General features: G+C 36.8%; 1 protein-coding gene across 5 annotated transcripts in view; it reads right to left on the reverse strand.

Annotated features, from left to right (window-relative positions):
• Mamld1 (mastermind like domain containing 1) overlaps positions 1–16,652 on the reverse strand; it is a 129,428-nt gene that overhangs the window by 100,318 nt on the left and 12,458 nt on the right. For 4 of the 5 annotated variants that reach the window (XM_057759927.1, XM_057759924.1, XM_057759926.1 and 1 more), the window contains exon 2: positions 7,148–7,297. The exons of the other annotated variant lie outside the window; for it this stretch is intronic. The gene's annotated coding sequence lies outside the window, so the exon portion shown is untranslated. The remainder of the gene's footprint in view (positions 1–7,147; positions 7,298–16,652) is intronic. 5 annotated transcript variants of the gene reach the window in all.

The following is a 16,652-nucleotide window of genomic DNA, read 5'->3' on the forward strand; positions in this document are numbered from 1 at the left end:
TGTTCTTATAGGCATTTAGAAAGCTACTGTATTCTCAACCCTCCACGCTCTTTCTCTCCTTCTCTTCCTCTCCCCTTCTCTTTCTTTTTCTTAGAGTAGGTGGGGGTGAGGTGGTATACATGGTGAGGCCATCATTAGAAAATTTTCTGGACGTTAAGGAGACTTGGTCTTCTGTTTTTGTGTGCTGGAACCTGGCAGAGCCACTGACAGGCCATGCCATGTGAAAATCCCACCAGAAGTCCATAAAGACAGAGGGAAAAAAAAAAACACTGTAAGCTGGAGCAACAGATTTAACTGAAAGCAAGAAATATGGTAGCAGTAAGGTAGCAACTTTAGAAAGGTTGGCTTGGTTGATAACCTGGAGATGGCTAGAGATAAAATGGCCTGTCTTCTAAGAGGGTGCTTTCTGTCTCTGGAAAGTCCTTAATGGGGACACTGAATGAGATTAGCTTTACCTGAGCTGATGATTCCATGTCCATGGCTTTTAGATACTCGAAAATTTTTAGCACAGTGTTACTAATTAGTGGCTGAATGGAAAGTACAGAAATGAGTCATAAATAATTGTGCAGTAGCTGGTGTGTGTTCTGATTACAAAAAGGATGGGGTTGTCAGAGAAGAAACTAAGCTCCCTACACATTGAGATGAAAGTGACAGAGGTCTATATAGGTGAGTAAGCAGAATGGAGACCTCAAATTTGGCCTCAGTTTTCAAATGATAAGCTGGAAATCCACATTTGAGAATGGTTTAAGTTACAATAGGAATACTAACAAGGTTTTATTAACATATCATTTGTAAAAGGTAATGGGTTTGATAGCATGGTCATCATACATGCATTCAACATACCTTCATCATATTCATGCCCTCAAATATCATCTTTATGCCCCCTTCCATTCTCTTATTTCCTTCCTATTTCATAACAACCCCTTTCTACTTTCATGTATTTCTTGAACTGTTTGATGTCATATTAAAATACCCATGGAAAAATGTAAGAATAGCCAAGAGAACATGCTAGTGGAAACTTCTCATTCCAATCAAGATCGAGTGACCACATTTGTCCTAGGTTCTTTCTCTTACAAATAAAATCAAATTTGGACTTATTGCACAGCAATATGAATATACTTAACAATACTGAACTGTGCACTTACAAATGGCTAAAATAATTAATCATTTTTACATCAGACTAACTATCCTCCAATAGATGGTCTTTCACCCAAGAAAATATAGGTAGTCCTAAGTGGATTGGGTGGGTAAAAAAGAGCACATGAATAAGAGAGAGAGATGTATAAGGGTAGAGAAGGAATGAGAGTGGAGGGAATGGGCAGTAGATTTGATCAAAACACATTATATGAATTCATGAAATTCTCAAACAATCAAGAATTAAAAGAAAGACAAAAATTAAAAGAATACAAAAACAAGACATAAAATAACAAGAAGCATTGGCAGATTGCAGATGGTAAAAAGAAATATTTAGTAGAAAAAAAGAAATGTACAAAATTTATATGCTAAGTCTTTACGTTAGGAAATCAGAAAATAGAAGCAGAAGCTAAACCTGAAACAAACAAACAAACAAACAAATAGCAATTCCAGGAGAAATCAATCTATAAATACCATAGGGTCCTGGGCTCGAGAAAGCAAGACAGCCATTAATTTCCTGTGTATTCCTATTGTTCCCACAAATCTGTGACACTGATGATATCCAATACTGGAAAGGATATGGGACAACAGCAATTCTCCTGCATTGTTGTGTGAGAACGCAAAATGATATGGCTATCCACTTTGGAAAGAAAATTGGCTGTGTTTTCCAAACCCAAGCATCCTCTTACCAGATGATCCACCAGGAAAGATCCTTGGTATTTATTTACTCAAAGAAAAGCTCAGGTCTGCATAGAAATTTGTACATGGATGTGTATAGCAGCTTTATTCATGATTATTGTAAGCAATTAAGATGTATCTCAGAGAGTTAATGGATAAATAAAGAGGCAAACCCAAGCAACAGAGTATTTTTCATTGTTAAACAGAATTGTGCTACCAAACTATGAAAGAAAGAAAAAACCTCAGAGAAATCTTAAAAGTAAACTACTGAGCAAGAGAAGTCCATCTGGAAAGGATAACGTCTGTATCCAAGCCTACCGCATATAGAAAAGCTACAACTATAGAGATGGTAAAGGGGCAGTGCTTTCAGGTGAAGGTGTGGAAAGTGGACTACAAAGAATTTTACGACAGTGGAAATGCTGTGTGTGGTTCCAGTATAGTGGATAATTACTATTCATTTGTTCAAACTCCAGAATGCACAATGCCAAGAGTTAACCATAATTTGAACTATGGATTTTAAGTGAACTGTGGATAATCATGTGTCTTTATTCTGAAGGAGAATATGGATAATGGTGGATGGAGGCTATGCAGGTCGGAGATGGAACAAATGATATTTGAGAACTTTATCATGCTATCAATTTAATTTTAATTGATCTAAAATAGTTTTTTAAAATGATTTAGGAAAACCCTTTCCTTATAGTCAGAAGCGCCTTGGAAAAGATGGCCTACTTAACAGAAAGTAGAAATTCCACCTTCCCAACCTTCTAGCTCCGTGAAAGTAGATAGAAACAGTCTGATTCTGTTCTGAGAGATCAGGAGTCCATGCATGCCCATTCCTCCATCAGGGTAGTAACAGCATTCCATTTTCTACTGACCCCACAGTGCTGTGAAATACCAGTGAGGAATAGCATCTCCACAGTCACACCTCTACTTCCCTCCCCCTGGTAGGGTCTAGAGGTATGAGCTTGAATCTCAGTCAAAGGTATAAAGGAAAGCCATTGCTCCCCTTTCTTCAAGGAACCATCACAAGACGGTTGTATCAGTCAGGGTTTGATTTTTACCAAAATGGTCTTGGTATGATCCTTCAAGAAATGGAATGGAATGTCCTCATATTACATCTTACCATGGCTACTGGTTGTTAAACAGAAGACTGAGTACCATGCAAAAACCTGTAATTTAAAAATGTTCAGAATATGTGTAAAAAATAATTATCCCAAGAATTGAAAAAGACCCACAATATGAATGAGTAACAATGATCAATGGGTCTTAACATGAAAGTGATTTTGTGTGTTAGCATTATTTGATGAGAATTTGAAAACTTCCATCTTTAAAACGGTCAACAAGATATTACCAGTACATTGAAGGTTAGTAAAATAGAAAAATTTCAGCAAAGCATCTGAAGTTACAAAAAAAGAACCAAATGAAAATTGCACACATGAAAATAGACTAATAAAGGTTAGGTAACCCCACTGGATGGGCCAACAGAGTTGAGATGAAAGAAGGAAGAAGTAATAAATATTCATAGAATCCATCCATTCTGAGCAACTTCCTGAGGCTAAGTCACCTATGAAAAGAAAAACTAGTAAAAGAAGTAGAAGCAAAAGAGGAAGAAGAAGTATAGGAAGAGGAGGAAGAAGTAAGGGCTTAGGAACCTATGGAAACAGTAACAAAAGATCCAATATCTGTGTCACCCAAAGTCCATAAGGATAGGGGAAAGCAAACTGTAAGTTAAAAAATAGTAGTAAAATTTGAAAACTTTGGAAAACAATAAGAATACAGATCTAAGTATAAAAGAAAATCTCAAACATAAATTCAAACCAAGAGAACTTAGAATCAAACTTCTGGAAACTAAAAAGCACGCCCAAACTCTTGAGAACAACTGGGCGAAGTAGCACATTACTTCCGAAGGCATACCAATTCCAATGACAAGGTGCTTTTCTTCAGGAACCACAGAGCAGGAGGAAGTAGCACAACATTTTTCAAGTGCTCAAAGAAAAGAACTGTCAACCTCAAATTATACATCTGGCAAAAAATATCCTTCAGTAACGAAGGGGAAATGAAGATATTGTCAGATGAAGGAAAACAAAGAGATATTGCTGCTAATGATCCCATCGAGGAAATGATAAGAAAAGAATGTCAGAAACTGCACAAAGGACAGATGAAATTTAGGACAGGTGAAAATAGTGATAATATAATGAACTATTCTTTCTCATGAGTTTCATATATCATATCCAATGAATGAAGAGAAACCTCTGACACTATTTCTTCTGATACTTAGTGTGCCCACAGGAAATAGAAAAGACAATTGATACAAAGTAAGAAAGGTGACATGACCTGAATGCAAGTAAAATTTCTATATTTTAGTAAGTTTGATAAAATATCAATGGTAGGCTATGATAAATTTTTTATGTATATTACAATGATCACCAAGATAATTATACAGTTAGCTAAAAAAAATGAAATATAAATGTAAATAGAATCTTAAAATATGTTTAAGTGAACCATAAGAATGACAGGAGAGAGAACAAAATGGTGGAAAAGAAAGACTATAGAAAGCAAAGAATAAACAAACAATAAATTATCACTCTTAAAGGTGCACTTAAACAATTATCTTGCATTTATATGGTTTAAACACATCAATTAAAATGTTGAAATTAACAGATTATTTAAATAACAGGTATATTTCATAGCAAGATATTCTAAATACAAAGCATAAGTAAGTTGAAAGTCAAAGTAAGGCAAATGTACCATGCAAATATTAATTTTACAAAAACAGCAGCATTACTATTAATATAACTAAAAGGCCAGAGCAAGAGAAAATGTTGGAGAAGACACAATAATCATAAGTATGTACACCTGAAATAACAGGAAGTATTTCTATTTTATTTAGGTTTTATTTGTTTTTATTTTAGTCTGATAGGCCTAAGTACTCCAGGTTAGCCTCAAACCCACAATCACCTGCCTAAACTTTATAAGTGCTGGGGTTACAGGTGTGCTGCCCCATTATGCCCAGCCTGCAGGTATTCGGATGACATAAAGCAAAAACTAAATGAGCCAAAAGGACTAAATCCACAGTTGTAGTTGAGTCTTCAGCACCATAATTTTCAGCAAAAGTTAAAATCAGCAGGCAGAATTAGAGATGAGGGGCATCAACAATACTTGATCAACTAAAAGTATCTAGATGGCACAGGACAATCTGCCCTCTAAAAGATACATGTTTGATTCATGGGGTCCAGAAAAACACATCAAGATAGACCACATCTGGATCCCTGAAACACATCTCAGACAGTTGCTTGGAATGAAATTACACAATGTGTGTTCTCTTATCACAATGTCCTCTAATCAAACTGAAAATCAATAATAAGCAAACATTTTTAAATGTCTCTTAATATTTGGAACTTAAACAATCTACTTCTAAGTGTACTAAACTAAAGTTAATAAAAAATGAACATACAACTTTTTTTTTTTTTTTTTTTGGTTTTTTGAGACAGGGTTTCTCTGTGGTTTTGGAGCCTGTCCTGGAACTAGCTCTTTAGACCAGGCTGGTCTCGAACTCACAGAGATCCGCCTGCCTCTGCCTCCCGAGTGCTGGGATTAAAGGCATGCACCACCACCGCCCGGCCCACACAACTTTTAAAAATATGTGATATATAGTTAAAGCTGCATTGAAGGGTAGATGTGTGGTACTAATGCATATATCAGGAAAGAAAAACACTTTCAAATTAATATCTGATTTAAGCAATTTAAGCTTATCCTGTGAGAAGCAGTACAAAATAAATCCAAAGAAACAGAAGATAAGGGATAATAAAGATAGAATAAGAATCAATGGAACTGGACATGGGAACGTAGTTCAGTTGGAAGAGCACCTAGCATGCAGTAAGTTCTGTTTCATCCTCAGTACCACATATAAGTGGGTGTAGTAGCACACATTTGTAGGGCAGAACTAGGAAGATAAACGTTATCATTGGCCCTGTGTGAGGTGCATGAGTCTCTGTGTCATCCTTCTGTCTCTCACCCCTTCAAAATGAAACAATAGAGGGAAAGATTGAAAAATGAGCTTCATCGTTACTGGAAGCTTCACCCCTACTGGTTGTTTTTCATAATCAATAGTCTTACCCATATCTGATACTGTTAACTGGCTAAGTTATAGACCCTAGGGGAAAGGCTACTAGCATTATTCTACTAAGTGGACACAGTATTAAACTATCTCCTCAGTTCTTATCTTTATACCTACAAATTAATAGCTCTCAACACTTTTCAGGGAAGGTTTTGTAGTAGTAGTAGTATATAATGATTAACACAGAGAACCACAATTGTTGAATGTGCAGAAAATAAGACACTTCAACTTTAAATGGGTATCATTATATTATATTATATTATATTATATTATATTATATTATATTATATTATATTATATTATATTTTTCATCCAAAGGCTCAAGGATCATTTTAGAAGAGAGACCAGAAAGAGTTAAGATCCAGAACTAATAGATATCTGAAGGGAGATTATTTTCTGGACATGTCAGGAAAGTCACATACATGAATGCACTTGTAAGACCAGCACAAGAGCAAACTCGTCAGAACCCTAGTATGCACTGGAGGACAATGCCATAGCTCTAGCTGAGAGGCGATTGGCAACTGATGGCTGCCATGGAAGGGACAGTCAAGTTTATTCTGGCAACCTTGTACACACAGGAAGCACCAAGTGAACTTAGTGAATTTAAAAAAACATGTAAAATTGCAAGGAGAAAGTGGTGGAAGGACAGAGAAGAATATAGAGGTGGATTTGATCTAAACACATCATATGCATGTATGAAATTCTCTTTTAAATACTAATTTTCTGGAAAGAACAATAAAACTAACTTCTAGTAAGAGTGGATTGCCAATATCAGAAGTACAAAGAATATCATTTACAGACCTTACAGAGACCACAGGATAAGGGAATAATTCAAAACTTTACATATATAAATTTGAAAACTTAAGATGAAATGGACCATTTCCTTTCATGCAAAAAATACCAAAACAGATCACTTCAATATCTCTATAATTTTTTAAAGAAATGTAATTCATACATGAGAAACACCTCCCAAAGTCTTCACACCTAAAAGGTTTAATTGGAGAATTCTACAATAAAGAACTAATAACCCAATACATTTTCTTCTGGAAAACAGAACAGGATGAAACATTTCACAGTCAATTTTTATGAAATTAGGTATTAACATGACGTGAGAACTCAAGACAGAACAAAAAGGAAACTACATCTTGAAATGCTTTGTGAATATAAATGTGTAAGTCCTTAAAGAATTAACTAGTGCCAGGGAGGTAAAATACTTACCACACAAGCCTGGTGACTTGAGTTCAATCTTTAAAACCCATCTAAAAAGCCAAATGCATCTGTGTACATCTGTAATCCCAGCACCCCTATGATGGGAGATGAAGACAGGACAATCAGCTAGAAGCTCACAGGCCAGCTAGCCTGGAGTACCTGCACAGCAGAAACAAGAGCAGAGACCTTGTCTGAATAAGGAGGAAAGTGAGAACTGACTCCCAAACACTATCCTCTGATCTCCATACCGGCGCTGTGCATGCATATGACTGCACTTACACACACACGCGCAGACACAAATAAATATATAAATAAGTAGAAATAAGTAACTATAAATAAGACAATATTAGTAAGCAATCTGAATCTTGAGCAAATAAATTTATAGGTAAAAACAATAAAAAAAAAACCTCCAGACCTAGATGGTTTGGAGTATTGGACCAGATATTTATTGAAAAATTAGTACTACTTTTACACAATCATTACCAGAAAGAAATATCCAGAGGGGCTGAGGGGCTGGAGTTTAATCGGTGGTTAATAGTGTTTACTGCTCTTTCAAAGTCCCTGGTTTAATTCTCATATCCATATGCTGGCTCACAACTGTAATTCTAGTTCTAAGGGATCTGATTTCCTATTCTGACCTCTGTGGGGTCCTGCATGTACATGGTGCATATAAAAATACTTAAGTACACACACATACCCATAAAACACTTCTTCCCTTCACCCTTCCTCCCTCCTTTCCTTCCTCCTCTCTCTCTGTCTTTCTCTCTGTATCTGTCTCTCTCTTCCCCTTTCCTTCTTTCCTTCTTTCCTTCTTTCCTTCTTTCCTTCTTTCCTTCTTTCCTTCCTTCCTTCCTTCCTTCCTTCCTTCCTTCCTTCCTTCCTTCCTTCCTTCCTTCCTTCCTTTTTTCCTTCCTTTTTTTTTTTTCGAGACAGAGTTTCTCTGTGAAACAGTCTTGGATATCATGGAACTCACTCTGTAGACCAAGCTGACCTCAAACTCAGAGATCTGCCTGCTTCTGCCTCCTGAGTGCTGGAATTAAAGGCATGCTCACTACTGTCGGGAAAAACATTTTTTTTTAAAAAAAAGAAATGTTGGGAATATCTTCCAACTCATTTTACAATGCTGATGCCAAAAGTAGATGAACATACTGTAGAAAAAGAAAATTATAAATCAATATCTTTTATGCACTTAATTTTAAAAAAATCAACAAATGCTAGCAAATTAAACTTAGGGATGTATGAAATAATAATACACCATTGCCTAGTATGGTTTATCACAGATTATAAGTTAGTCCACCATTTGGAAATTAATTCATATTATCTACAATATAAGCAGGTTAAAAAAGAAAAATCATGTGATCATGTTAGTGAGCACAGAAAATCATTTGATAAATTCCATAGCCATTAATTTTGAAAATTCTGGGACTAGTAGGAATGAAAATGGACTTTGTAACAAGTGTCTACAAATCCCTACAAACATATTTTATGATAAAAGATTGACCGATTTCATGCTAAGAACATTAACAAGGCAAGATGTCTGCAGTCATAACTACTACTCAATAAAACCACTTGCAGTTCTAGCTGGTGTATTATAAGGCAAACTAATGGAATATAAGGCACACAGGTCAGAAAGTATGAAATAAATCTACCCTTATCTACAGGCAATATGATTATCTATATAAAAACTCCAAAGGAATTAATAAAATATCTTCTTCACTGTGAACTCAAAAACCAGCTCACAAAAAATAATGCACATATCCTAACACCAAACACTGGAACACTAAAACTAAAAATCATAATATAATACTGGCATAAATATCAATGCATAAGTAAATTACTCGAGAGTCAAGAAGTAAATATTATGATTATAGTCAATTGATTTTGCTTTTTTGGTACTGGGGATTGAAGCTAGGTCTTGTGCATGACAACTAAGCACTCCCCAGTGAGCAATGTCCCCACCCAGGTGTATCTTTTAACAAGATACACCAAGACAACACAATGTGTAAACAATACTATTTTGATTAAAAGTGTGGGGACAACTAGATAACCACATGAAAAAGAATGCCCTTTCTTTTCACTGTATACAAAATAGGAAACAATTTATACATTTTCCCAAAGACACATAAATAACCAACAGGCATATATAATGTTGTTCAATAGCATCAGGGGAATGCAAGTCAGAATCACAATGAGGTATTACTTCACCTGTTACATGGCTATTTTTTAATATTGGAGGGAATATGAAGAAAAGAATCCCTGATCATAATTAGTAAGAATGAAAACTGGTACAGTCATTATGGGAAAAATATGAATATTCCTCATAAATTAAAACTCCTATACACTCTACCTGGTAAAAATGGTATTACGATCTGAAAGAGATACAGGTTTGACTATACTTGGCTGCAGGACTGCCCATAATACTTGAACTTGTGAAGCAAAGATTAGAATGGTTGCCAAGACCTGTGAAATGTACACCGACTATCAGCTATGAGATATGTAAGTTCTGGATAACTAATGTATAGCATGATGACTATAGTTAACATCACTGTGTTGTTCTTAGGTCTTTAAGCCTAGCACTGAAGAGGCAGATCCAAGCAGTTCTCTGCACTTGAGGCCATCCAAGCTTATATAGGGAAACAGTGTCTCAGAAAAATTAGCGTATTGAGGTAGAGAGATGGCTCAACAGTTAGTAGCACTGACTGATCTTCCTGAAGACCTGGGTTTGGTTACAAGCACCCACACAGGGGCTGATCACAACCTTCTGAAATTCTAGTCCCAGGAGATCCAACATCCTCTTCTAGCTTCTAAGGCACCATGCATGCACATTGTGCAGAGATATACATGTAGGTAAACCGCCTCGTATAAATAAATAAAAAAAACACTTGCTAAAAGAACAAATTATAAGTGTCATTAACACTCACAGAGTAGATTTTAAATGTGATCAATACAAACACTGTAACCACAGGGGCTAATGGATGTATTGAGTGTAGTAATCGTTTTAAAATATATATCTATATATAATCATCACATTATACAACTTAATTATGGAAAGTTTTGCCTGTTAATTCAATATGGTTTTAATTAAACTAAATCAGAAATGGAAGGTAAAACTATGTGTAAAAACTAAAACCATAAGAAACACAAGACGAAATCTTTGGCACCTTGAATTAAACAGTTATTTCTTAAGTATAATTCTAATAGTCTAAGTGATGACAGAAAAACAAAATAAATTAGGCTTTATTAAAATTAAAGCAAGCTTTTATGTTGTTGGGCCCACAAGATGGCTCAGCAGATAAGGACATTTCTCCCAAGTTCAACTACCTCAGTTTTATTCTTGGTACCCACCTGGTGGAAGAAAAGAACTGAAAGAATTGAAAGTTGCTCTCTAGTCTCCACTTGTTCCATGGTATGCATGCTCACATGCCCTTGTGCACACACACACATGCACACACATGTGTTAACACACAAACGAATGCAGAAAGAACAAACAAAAATAACTTTTATTATTGACAATATAAGGCAAAAAAAATGGCCCATGGAACATAAAACTTACTAGCAATACTGTAAGGCTCTAATACTCAAAATGTATTAAGATTCTTTATATTTATTAAAGAATTGAAGGGCAACTCAATTTAAAAATGTATAAAGTCTGAACAAACACTTCAAAGAAAATATGCAAATGGATAACAAACACACAAAAGATGCTCAACATTATCAGTCAACAAAAATGTAAATCAAAACTACAATGAAATAGTACTTTATATTTACTCAAGTACTACAGGTATTGACAAGGATGTGGAAAAACTGGAATGCATTGTTGGCAAGATGGTAAAAGTGGTACAACTACTTTGGATTATAGTTTGGCACTTTTTCAAAGTGTTAAACAGTTACTGTGTAATTCACACATCCCTCTTCTAGGAATGTACCCCGGGGACATGAAAACATATATCCACATAAAAGGTTGTACATGAATGTTCATAACAGTTTTATTCACAATAGCTAAACTGTGGTAACTCTAATTTCTATCAACTGAGTGGAAGGACAAACTGAATTTGATGTGGGAGGTGATGTATGCTGTGAATACATTTTATTGCCATCAGTTAATAAAGAAGCTGTTTTCAGCCAATGGTTTAACAGAGTAAAGACCAGCTGGAAGAGATATATATAGAGAGAGTAAGTGGAGTCAGGGAGATGTCATGTAGTTGCCCACAGGAGACAGATGGGCCAGAACCTTGCTGGTAAGCCACAGCCATGTGGTGATACACAGATTTATAGAAATGGGTTAATTTAAGATATAAACATTAGCTAGAAATATGCTTAAGCTATTGGCCAATGAGTATTGCAATTAATACAGATTTTTGTGTGATTATTTCAGGAGTCTGAGAAGCCAGGAAATGAACAAGCAGCCTCCCTGTCAACATGAATTTTACTCACATTTGGAGAAAATAAAACATTAAAGGGGTTGACTTAGTGGGTAATGTGTTTGCTGTACAAACCTGAGGACCCAAGTTTGATCACCAGCACCCACCATGGAAAGATGGCCATGGTGGACTAGGCAGGAGGAAACACGTAGATCACAGGAAGTTGCTGACCAATCAGCCTAGCATAATTGGCTCCCAGGTTCCAGAGAGAGATACCCTGTCTACCCTGTCTCAAAAAGGAAAATATCTCCCGAGGAGGAACCCAAATGTTGATTTCTGGCCTCTGAACTCGTGGGCACATGCTGCTGTACAAATATGAGCCATACACATCTGCATTAAATACACATGAGAACAAGAAGTATCAAAAATAGGAGTAAGAACTAATAAATTATGCAACCTGGATGAACCTTGAACATATTAATAGCCCAAGGAAATCAACCATGACAGTTGGCCTATTATTTGGGAGAAAATGGGGGTGAAGTTCTTTAATCTGGGTGTGAGGAAATGCTTTCTGTGAGTCAGTGTCCAAGAGTGGTAACAGAAAAGGATGTTCCTTAAGTATATGAAAATCCTTTTGCAGCTGACCGTGATGCATGCCTTGAATTCTAGCACCGGCTAAGTGAAGACAAGAGAATCATGATACCTTGTCTCAAAACAGCAGGCAAGCAAGCAAACAAAAACCTTTGGCATACCATGGAAAACAAGTATCCAGGAGAACAAACAAATTTAGAAAATTACTTCTAACAAATATTGCAGATAAAAACCCAATTATCATCACCATACAAAGTCTTAAAATTGAGGATATAAACTCCCCCAAAAAATCAATAGAAAAAGGAAGAAAAGACTTTAACAGATAATGCACATACAGAAAATATCAAAAGGCTCTTAAGCATATGAAAAGATGTTCCAAGTTACTCATAATTAGAAAAATGCTAATTAAACTACACTGAGATATCATTTCTCACCTATCAGATTTAGAAAAAATAAAAAGTATAGCAAATGCTTTGATGGTGAGGCTCTGGGGAAAGAGACATTCTCATGGATTGCTGGAGGAAATTGGGCAAGGCATATCAAAACTTCATTTGTTTTTACATTTTGACACACTTGTACTTTGTTATTATTACACCTATAAAAACTGACCCTGAAGATACAGCTGCAACAGTATGAAAATGTATATATCCCAGCATCTTCTTGAAGCAGCAGAAGTGCAAACTATTGGAAACAACCTAAGATACCAACAGCCGGGAATGTAGTACACTGCAGCTGTCAGGAAAAATCCAAGAAGACTTCTGCGCACTGACGTAGGATGCTCACTAGGTCATGTTTTCAAGTGCAAAAGTAAAGCCTAAACGCGTTTGTAAATCTGGTCTAGAAAATACACAAATGTGTCCATTTGTGTTAAAAGGGCATGGGGGGAAAAGGTAATATATTGGTTAACTAAAGTAGATGAGTAGAATGAGGAGGAAAGGAGAGAGACAATAAATATTTTTGTGGATTGCCGTTGCAATATTTCTCACTTCTTGTACTGTGTTATTAATTCGCACATACATGCACATGCCCCTCAAAGAATTAAAAAAATAGAGAAAACAAAAGGAGTTCAATCAGAAACAAAATAAATCCTGTTTTTTTTTTGTTGTTGTTGCATTTATTTTGCAAGATAATGTCTTTATTTTTAGGGAATTGTCATTAAAATATTTGGAGAATAAAGGAGCATTATGTTCATAATTAGTTCTCCCAATTCCGAGAAAGGAGTATGTGTGTGCACATGTAGGTGTATGTGTTGTGTTTGTAGAGGAGGGCTGATAAAAGATAAAGAAAAATGGAAAAATCTTAATAGTTGACAAAGTGGCTTCCTGGGAGTGAAGAGACAGAGACCTAGCTCAGGTTGGTTTGTTTACAATGATGGATTGTACAGTCATAAGCTAAAGACATTGTGTGTGTGTGTGTGTGTGTGTGTACTGATATTGGACCTTGTTAACGGACTTCCACACAATCATGGGTTAGCAATGCTGAAATGACCTTCTGTGTACTCTAGGATTTAGTGAGTAAATATGTTATGGATAACAGCAGAGATTTCTCACTGTTTACGAAAGGAATTATAAAAATGGAAAGAGGAAAGGCAGAATGAACTTTGGTATGGAACTGGAATTTAGAGGAATAAATGTGAGCTCAACATTTCTAGGTAGGTAGATACATAGGCCTTACGGACAAAGTTATGATTTGATTGAAATTATCTCTTAGCCTGGTGGACTGAGAGGATGCTGAGACACCTGTAGGATTGACCATGCATGTAATATCTACATTAAGGTTTCTAAATACTAGTATCCATTTAAAGAACTAAGATTCCCTAGGAAAATGGGTGATCTTAAAGGCTAATGTAGGGAGAAGTAAGTACAAACTGGGCCTGGTGTCTTGTAGTGGAAATGAAGGTGATGTTCAGATGATTAGATACTGATAGACAAAAAGACATCCAAGCCAATTTGAAGGGGCTCTCAAGAGCCCAAACTGTAGCAATCTGAGAAGAAAAAATAGATAATAATAAAGGTTCATAACTTATCAAATTAGGATAAAACCCCTCAAATATAGTAACAACAATATATGAATAAATATATTTACTTATGATATGGGAGGGTACGGCCTTAATTATAGTAGAAAGCAAAACAATAAATATAGACAAGATAATGGAATTAAAAGTTCATTACTGTAAACTTTCCTCAGGCATGGCCATCAAGTGATGCCAAACTCGTGAGGAAAAGAGACAGGAGAAAGTAACAAGATACCAACATGGCCTTGAATATATTTATGTCACAAAGACACTCCTTACTGCAAGGTGAAGCAACAGTGGAGGCACAAGGAAGACATGACTTTAACCAAGTTATCGAAGTGACTATTACCAACAATGCCAGCCAGCAACCTCATGTGCCCCCTGATGTGGTGCACTAAGGGGGCACAGCATTACTTTTCTGTAACTCCTAACAAAAATCACACAGTCCAAATCTAACCAGGAGGAAACAGCAGACAACAAACCCAAATTGAGGGACATTCTGTGAAATAACCAGTCTGTACTCTCCAAACACATCAATGATTCAAAACACCAAACCAAACTGAGATATTGTCCCAGATTAAAGGAGACTGAAGTCACGGCCAATTGCACTGCATGATCCTCAATTTTCTCTTATGCTTTAAAGGTTTTATTAGAAAAACTGGCAAAACCTGTTTTGTTTTGTTTTTAACTTTTACAAAAAATATTTTTGTTTCATGGTTCTGGAAACTGGAGAGGTATTGTAGATACATTTGAGCTAAGAACTGGCCTGTTGGTTCACATATAGCAGTCTACTTGGCTTTTCATATGGAAGAAGACCCATATTGGGTCTGCTTTATAAGAACACCAATACAATTCATGACAATTCTATCGCTATGACCTGAGCACCTATCAATCATGTCACTCCCGATACCACCATACCATCAATTTGGGGTTAAGAGGTAAATTTCTTAAAGTAAGGTATATTCTCTGACATCCTAGGATTCCTAACAAGTCTATGCCAGGGTTTAATCTACAAAATCTTAACAAAGTTTCCAAATTGCATTCTTCAAAAAAATGAGCACCGATATTAGAGTTATGATTTTGATCAACATTCTGTACTTCTGTGTGAGAATTCCTTTTGTTTCTAGGATGTGTGTGTGTGCGCGCGTGTGCATGTTATGTATGTATGTATGTATCTGGGAGTTCAAAGAACAGTGTTCCACAATTTGATCAATTCAAGTTTGAGAAAGTAATGTGCGTATGTAAGTATGACCTGTCTGGGGTGGATAAGATATAAAGAAAATATGCCCAAGGTACCAGCTGGGGACTTCTCCCTGGACACCTGCGAGCCCCTCTAGAGTCAAGTCTCTTGCCAACCCTAAGATGGCTCCCTTAATTAGGATATATATTTCTCTGCTCCCATATCCACCCTTCCTATATCCCAACCATCCTATTCCCCCAAGCTCCCTCCATCCTCCCCTTCTCACGTTTCTCACCCCATTTCCCCTAAGCCCAATGCCACCTCACCCACAAGTTCCTAGCTTTTGCCCGGCAATCTTGTCTACTTCCCTTATCCAGGCAGATGACTATACGATTTTCTTTGGGTTCACCTTCTTATTTAGCTTCTCTAGGATCACAAATTATATGCTCAATGTCCTTTATTTATGGCTAGAAACCAATTATGAGTGAGTACATCCCATGTTCATTTTTTTTTTGGTCTGGGATACCTTACTCAGGATATTGTTTTCTATTTCCATCCATCTGCATGCAAAATTCACGATGTCATTGTTTTTTACCGCTGAGTAGTACTCTAATATGTATATATTCCACACTTTCTTCATTCATTCTTCCATTGAAGGGCATCTAGGTTGTTTCCAGGTTCTGGTTATTACAAACAATGCTGCTATGAACATAGTTCCCCAGCTAGTACCTTAGGCAACTGAGGAGAGGGAACCTGAAATGACCCTATCCTATAGCCACACTGATGAATATCTTGCATATCACCTTAGAACCTTCATCTGGCGATGGATCGAGATAGAGACAGAGACCCAATTTGGAGCAACAGACTGAGCTCTTAAGGTCCAAATGAGGAGCAGAAGGAGGGAGAACATGAGCAAGGAAATCAGGACCACGAGGGATGCACCCACCCACTGTGACAGTGGAACTGATCTATTGGGAGCCCACCAAGGCCAGCTGGACTGGGACTGAATAAGCATGGGTTGAAACTGGATTCTCTGAACATGGCGGACAATGAAGGCTGATGAGAAGCCAAGGACAATGGCACTAGGTTTCGATCCTAATACATGAACTGGCTTTGTGGGAGCCTAGCCTGTTTGGATGCTCACCTTCCTGGACCTAGATAGAAGTGGGAGGACCTTGGACTTCCCGCAGGGCAGGGAATTTGGACTGCTCTTCAGTATGGAGAGGGAGGGGGAATGGAGTGGGGGGAGGGGGAGAGGATTGGGGAGAGGGGAGAGGAGTGGGGGGAGGGGGCGATGTGTGGGAGGAGGGGGAGGGAAATGGGAAACGGGGAGGAGGCAGAAATTTTAATTTAAAAAGAATAAAATAA

This window comes from Chionomys nivalis, chromosome X, assembly GCF_950005125.1.
Source record: "Chionomys nivalis chromosome X, mChiNiv1.1, whole genome shotgun sequence".
Classification (NCBI taxonomy): Eukaryota; Metazoa; Chordata; class Mammalia; order Rodentia; family Cricetidae; genus Chionomys; species Chionomys nivalis.